At 52.6% G+C, this 7304-nt stretch overlaps 1 long non-coding RNA gene across 1 annotated transcript; it reads left to right on the top strand.

The window, feature by feature from the left end:
- The first annotated feature begins 1855 nt into the window (after positions 1–1855).
- LOC103883363 lies at positions 1856–4288 on the top strand. Its single transcript, XR_004183076.1, has 2 exons — positions 1856–2865; positions 3393–4288. It is a non-coding gene; the product is annotated as an uncharacterized LOC103883363 (long non-coding RNA).
- Positions 4289–7304: the final 3016 nt, after the last annotated feature.

Genomic DNA, 7304 nt, shown 5'->3' on the forward strand with positions numbered 1-7304 from the left:
CACCTGAGGAGCTGGAGGCAGTGACGGCGCAGGGCCAGCGAGGTGGTGGCAGGAATGGGGAGCATGAAGGACCTCAGGGGACCAGGGCTGTGCTGTTTCCTGACTGCTGTGGGGTACCCCAGTGTCCAGGGGCGGAGATGGGAAATGAAGCTAAATACAGTGGCGCCCTCGGGTCTGTGTGAGGAATTGACAAGGCGGTGACCCCACAACGCTGCAAACCAAGGAGGGCTCCCAGCCAGGGATTCCCGGCTTTCCTGGGTTAGAAAGTGGAGACACGAATGTCCCCTGGGCAGTGTTCCGTGACCTGTCCCAGTGTTGGTCCCTCGGTGCTGAGGCCATGGGGCAGTCCCTGGCAGGGACAAGCACCTGCGGCAGAGGGCAGGGCCTGGCAGGGTGGGGACCAGGGCGAGGATGGGGCGGGGAGGGGCGGGGCTTCACTCCTACAGTCAGGCTTTAGGGCACAACACAGAAGAAGTGTAGGTGCCAGAGAGAGGAGGGCGGAGGAGGTGCAGGTGGGCCAGGGCTGCCTGCTGAGGGACTCCAGGGTCTGTATATTCAGAGGTGTGGGGTGGGCTGGCTTAGAAAGTCTGGGAAGGGGCGAGGGACAGAGAGAGATAAGAGAGAGGGAGGGAAGGAAGCAGGCAGGGGAGAGAGGGGGAGAAAGGAAGGAAGGGAGGAGGGAGAGACAGAGGGAGCTGGGGTGCAAGCGCCCCCGGTTAGAGCCTTCAGAGCAGCAGCAGACTGCGTGCCCAGTCCTGCAGGGGCACGGGCACTCTTGTTTCAGAGGCTGTGACTGGTTGGAAACGCTGGGGTAGGAGGTGCGGCAGAGACAGGTGGGTCAGACCAGGCAGGAGAGGGACACAGTAAGGCCCTATCCCAAGTTCACCCACGGGGCCACCTACTCCATAGCTGCAAGCTGCCTCAGAGACACAGGCCCTCCAGCCCCAGCCGCTCCTTCCTCCTCCCACCCAGGAGGCCCTGCTGTTGTGCTGGAATGGTGCTCCTCAAAACATCTGCTGAGCCCTAACCCATGGCACCTCCAAATGGGACCTTCCTTGAAGACAGGGTCTGACCAGGGGAGATCAAGTTGAAATGTGGTCAGCAGGGTGGGCGCTAACTCCCTATGACTGCTGTCCTTATGAAAAGGGGGAATTAGGACACAGAGGCAGACCCGCACAGAGGGAGAGTGCCACGGAGAGTGTGGAGAGACCCAGCCACTATCCAGGGACCTCCCCCGCCACCATCCCTGGGGGGAGAGCACAGGGTAGGGGGACAGGCCCTTCCCTAGTGCTTTCAGAGGGAGCCTGGCCCTGCCCACACCTTGATCTCGGACCTCAGTCTCCAGAAGCATAGGATGATAAAACTCCGTTGTTGAAGCCTCAGGTTTGGGGTGCTTTGTTATGGCAGGGGCACCCCTGCACCCTCCCTCCTGATCCCTGCTCCCATCTCCTTCTCCAAGTCTGTCTGGTCTGCTCAGCGCTAGGAGCTCCACCAGGCTTCCCCTCCTCTCTGGATGACCCAGCCTTTAACCAAGGTCTGACCACCCACCTGGATGGGGAGGGGAGGGCACGGGGAGAGACAAGGAGGGAGAGAAGGCAGGAGCGAGGGAGAGCTGGGGAAAAGACAGAAGAAGAGACAGAAGGAGAGGGAGAAGGGGAGAAGAGAGATGGGGACAGAGATAGAGAGAGTGGACAGAGAGAGAGAGAAGAGAAAGAGAGAGAGACGACTGGAAAGAGAGAGAGAAAGACTGGGGTGGTCAGGGTTGGGGGTCGGAGTGTCCGGGTCTGGGAGCTCAGCCCTAAACCTTTCCGTAATTGATGCTTTATAACAATGTAACTTTGAAGTAGTGGACTAGCCCGGTGTGCCTGGTGACTGAATAATTGAAGAAATGTTTGCAGGGCTGGTGTAGAGGGCTAGCAGCTGAGGCCTGCTCTGATATGTATGAAGACTGATAATTTATGCCTGAGCCGGCAGCGTGGCAGTGTGAGACTCCTGACCCCCGAGTCTGGGGGCCCAGGATGCTCTCTTCATGGCGTTTAACTTCCACTGTGCTCCCCAGGCAGCCCCTGCCGGTTGCTGAACTCAGTAGAATTCCTTGAGGCTGCGGTCTCTGAAAGTGCTCTAGGAGTGGGGATGTGGAGCTCAGCTTCAGGGTGGGATTCCAGGAGCATGGAAACATGGGGTGGTCCCACCCAACGTGGAGCTAGGACCCCCACATCCTCTTGCAGTTCATTCTGTCGGCGTCCCTCCAGTTGCTCAGAGCTGCCATGTGAGCCAGGCGCTGTGGATGGGGGAAGGAGGGGTGAGGTACAGGGGAAATACACCGTGTCCCTGACCCCAGCAGCTTGTCATTTGGGTGGGAAAAAGTCAGTTTCCACTTGTGGAAGGGCCTGCTCGATGCCACAGAAGAAACCGTGTCCGGGATGGAGGGTGTGCGTTTGTCAACTCCTTGGGTGGCATTCTCTGGCCATCCTAGAACCCCTGCCCCGTGGACTAATAACCGGTGTTAGCCGGAGTTAACCGGTGTCAGCCGGTGCCTGATGGAGAATGTCACACCTACTCACTGGAAATGGGCGGGAAGGGGTTTGGCTCTTCACTTCCCAACTCCATTTTCAGTGATGGCAGCTCGGGTGTTTGACGTTGGCCGTGGTGGAAACACTTACACCACAGAGATCGACAGACTGTATGGGTCGGGATTTTCTTTTCTTTTGTTTTTCTCTCCTTTTGTTTTCTATTAGGAAGGCCGATGCCGGTATGCCACTGAGAAGGTCATCTAAGTCCAGCTCAAGGTCATCAAAACCCACGGTTGCTGCAGTCATAGAAGAGGACCCCAAGCAGTGGATTAGTTCTACCTTCTTCCACCAAGTGAGTAAACATCTCATTCACAGAACAATTGACTTTCAGACAATATTAAGATTTCCATAAAAATGGCTATTTGGAAAAACACACATCTGCTAATATATCTGAAACATAAAACTCCAGCAGTCTTGGTGCAGTTAAAAACAGAATTTGGAGACATTCGTGGGGTCTGTTTCTGTATTAGTCAATGAATTCATCATATTTATATATTTATGAGCTGGGCTTGGGGGCTCACACCTGTAATCCCAGCACTTTGGGAGGCCGAGGCGGGAGGATCACTTGAGGTCAGGAGTTCGAGACCAGCCTGGCCAACATGGTGAAACCCCATCTCTATTAAAAACACAAAAATTAGCCGGGTGTGGTGGTGCACACCTGTAGTCCCAGCTACTCGGGAGGCTGAGGCAGGAGAATCGCTTGAACCCAGGAGGTGGAGGTCGCAGTGAGCCAAGATCACACCACTGCATTCTAGCCTGGGCGACAGAGTGAGACTCCGTCTAAAAAAAAAATGTTGAAAATACCACTCTTACCCACAGGGAATACTGGCAGTGAAATCCAGTTGAACCAGCTACATTGGAGAGTCTTGCTTGCTGACATTACTGGCCTCTGGGTGAGAGTGGGTTTCATCACCACTGACGACCTACATTTCACCAACTTTGCCCCCTGCCATCTCAGGCTGGGACACTGGCCTCCGAGGGCTCCCTGCCAAGTGTGCCTGGACTCAGGGACTCCCACACAGCAGGAAATTGGCTCCTTTGTGTGACTGGCTCAGGTCGGACAGCTGCTTCCATGGTATCCGCCAGACATATGGGACTATCCTCCACCTCGGAGCCCTCCACAGCCCCCAGGTTCCAGCTGTGGTGACCGGCAGGAGGCTGCTGCAGACCCTGGGCTGCCCAGGTGGCCCCAGATCTCAAAGCTTCTCTGGACGGACTGCATGGCGCTCCCTCTGGGCCACAGAGAGTGCCCCCTGCCTCCCAGGCCAAGCCAACGCGCCCTTTGTCTCCCAGGAAGCGAGTTCTTCAGCTCTTGCCGGAGAGCCTCTGGCAGACCAGCGACCCCTGCTCACCTCTCCAGGCACTTGGGCAGAAAGCCTTTCTTTGTTCTCTTTCAGCCTAAACAAATCAACCTGCCGAGGCCAAGCCTATGACTCAGACACATGGAGGTCGCACAGTTCATCTGCTGTGCCCAAATGTGGGTAGACTCGGGTTTGGGACCTGCTAAGAGCCCCCCTTTGGAGAGGGAGCTGGTGGTGTCAGGACTCCCTCCCGAGCACTGACTGGCTTTGTTATCTGGGGCCAGTGACGGCGTCTCTCTGTTCCTTTTGTTTCCTGTCCGCCAAACGTAAATAATGGCAACCCAACCTCATAGGGTAGTTGTAGACTGAAATGTGTTAATTGTGCAAAGATTAAATGTGTTTATCCATGCAGAATGCTAGCACAGTGCTTGATATAGAGCAGGCTTTTCACAAATGTTAATTATTATTATTAATGTGGCTATTGTGATCTTTGGAGTGAATGGATGCAGTCATCTGCCTTGTGTCCAATGCAAATGCTTAGTTGTCCTGAATAACTGCCAACTACGCAGCATTTTGCAGTGAGAGGCTCTGGGCCCTCGGATCAAGCCGCTGGCCCGTGTAATTCAGCCCTCACAGTGCAGTGTGCTAGCTGGCATCAAATTTGACTGCAAAACACAGACAAGGCCAAGATAAAGAAGATAGAGAGTTCTAGTGTGGGACACCAGGGCTGGTATAGTGTGCCCACCTGCCAGGAGCCCAGGCGGCATCTGCTTGCTCTGTCACCCTTCACTCAGTGCTTCCACCTTGTAGACCAAGGCTCTGCTGGGCCTTCAGGATCCCAGAGGGAGGAGGGAGAAGATAAGACCAAGGATGCGTCCCTGCTGCCTTTTGAGGAAGCGTCTTGGCAGCTGCCATGTGGCATGTCACCATACATCTCAGTGGCCAGAGGTTAGGCTCAGCAAAGAGGCTGGAACAGTTTTTATTCTGGACGACATAGGCCCAGTTAAAAATTGGGGGTTCCACTTCTAAGAAAGAGGGGCGGTAGTGCTAGGGTGGACTCCGGGTAGTGTCTGCAGGAATTTTTCTACCATCTCTCTTCCTGCCATTTGTGAACCCTTCCCGATGTAGCAGGGATTTGATGCTTGGGACTAGGAACCAGTGACCTATGTCAGACGGTTCATAGTCTGTGCCCATTCTTGAGGGTCACGTATGCCCCAGCCTATCCCATATTTACAGAAAGGGGTGTCCTGCAGAGGTGCTTATGCAGGTGCTGGCAGAGTTTTGGGGGGTGGATGTGATTTGTATTAGTTATCTAATGCTGTGTGACAAATCACTCCAACACTTACTGGCTTAAAACAACAACAATCATTTACGATTGCTCACGGTTACTTTGGATTTGGAATTTGAGAGTGCCTCGGCCAAGAATTCTGTCTGAGCGTCTCTCTTGAGGTTGCAATCAGATGTCAGCTGTGGCCATAGTCACGGGTGGGACCAACAGAGGATGGAGGATTTACTGACATGGTGGCTCCCCTACATGGCTGGCGAATTGCACTGGCTGCTGGTGGGAGGCCTCAGCTCTCTCAGCACGCACCTCTCCATGGAGCTGCTTCAACATCCTTGCAACATGGTGGCCAACTTCCCACAGAAGGAGCCATCTGGCCAGGAGATGAAGACAAAAGCTGCAGTACTATTAATGACCAAGCCTTGGGAGCAACGCACTGTCACCTCTGCGGTATTCTGTTGTCACAGGGGGTCAGGCCTGATTCCCTGTGGGAGTGGACTACACAATGACAGGAATACTAAAAAAGGGGATAGAGTTGGCCTCATGTTGGTGGGTGGCTCGCAAACTGCCTATTTAATCAGCTTACCACGACTGGCTGTGGCTCCATTCATCCCTGTGGAAGTTCAGACAAGCAGAAATTAACACTGAATCTTCACAAGTTGACTTTAGGTCTCCTGGAGGGTCTCTTGATCTACTGGGATAATTAATTTGGGAAATAGAAAATTTCCCCTTTTCCTTTCCAATAGAAAATGCTTTGGCTGAGAGTTAGGGTTTTAGAGCTGGTTCAAGTAAAAACTAGCCACATCCTCTGGGAAAATCATTTAAATTTTGTGCACCTTCTTTTTCTTATCAGTGAAGCTGGAATAGTGATGTCCTTGCCTCATGTCCTTCCCAAGGATATTTTGAGACTCCAACAGGAACAAAGGTGAAGACACAGTGAACGCGTTCTCCTTGGGCTGAAGTTCATGGCTGCTACTCAGCTGAGTATGAAAGTCTTCTATGAAAGTCTCAAATTTGTTACTAGCCCTTTTCTAGAGAAAGAGAAGTAAAACTCAGTGAGATTCTCACATTGTCTGCAGGTGCCTTGATGACTCTGCCAGGCCAGAAGCTGTCTCACAGAGTGAGATTTTTAAGGGAGTTTAGTCCATAAGGCCCAAAGCCCTTTGGCACGAATGACTTGTGTTTCCAGGTGGCAATTCTTGGTGCCACCAGCATGGTATTAGATGTGTAGGGACACACAACTTTGGCATGCAATTTCAGGGACTCATAGACCCCCTGAAGCCCATCCATGAATTTTCCTAATGGTCGAAGCTTCAAATTAAAAACTCTTGCCTTGCAGGGTGGTGTGTGAGAGTTACTTAGGTCAACTGTAAGAAATTAGACCATGTGTAAAAGAAATCAGGCTACAGGCAGGCAAATAGTTTAATTAAAGTGGACATTCTGACACAGGCCTCCTGGGAGGCCTCAGCTGCCCTCTGGGAAGTTGCTTCTCATTCTAACTTTGTTAATCTCGACTTGTCCTGGAGTCAGACCTGCAGACCCGTATCTCAAAAACAGCTTCCTGGGTACTCCAGGGCTGGGAGGACCTGTGATGAAGGCCAGCCTTCCTACAAGGGTACAGCCTCAGGGTTGAGACCCATACATGTTCAAAAGACAAGTGCATGGCTCTGTTAATGCAAACTCATGTTCACTGCTAGAAAATTAGTTCCTACAAGGGACTGATCTTGTTCTTTCTTAACCCCGACAGTAATGAAACTTATAGTAATCATACTCCACACGTGTGCAGCACACAGGTTAATGAAGGACTTTGTCATACAACGTTTAATTTGTACAACACCCTAAAGAGGCAGGTAGTTGTTCTATTTTAAGGATGAGAAAGTTGGGGCTCAGAGAAATGAAGTGACCTGCCCGATGTTACACAGCCGATAGGAGCGTGTGGTCTCAGACCTCACAACCACAAAGACGTTGCTGTTTCTGCCTCGTGCCACCATCTTCCTCACCGAGCGGGTCTTGTGAACCCTAGAACTGACTGTGCAGGCTGCTGAAGCTGCCAGCACATGTTCCCACCAGGTTGACACAAACCACGTTAGATGAAATGAATAACCAGGTCATGGGTGGGGCCGGCCTCTGTCTGGAGAGCCATCAGTT

Source organism: Papio anubis, chromosome 4 (assembly GCF_008728515.1).
Source record: "Papio anubis isolate 15944 chromosome 4, Panubis1.0, whole genome shotgun sequence".
In the NCBI taxonomy this organism is placed as follows: domain Eukaryota; kingdom Metazoa; phylum Chordata; class Mammalia; order Primates; family Cercopithecidae; genus Papio; species Papio anubis.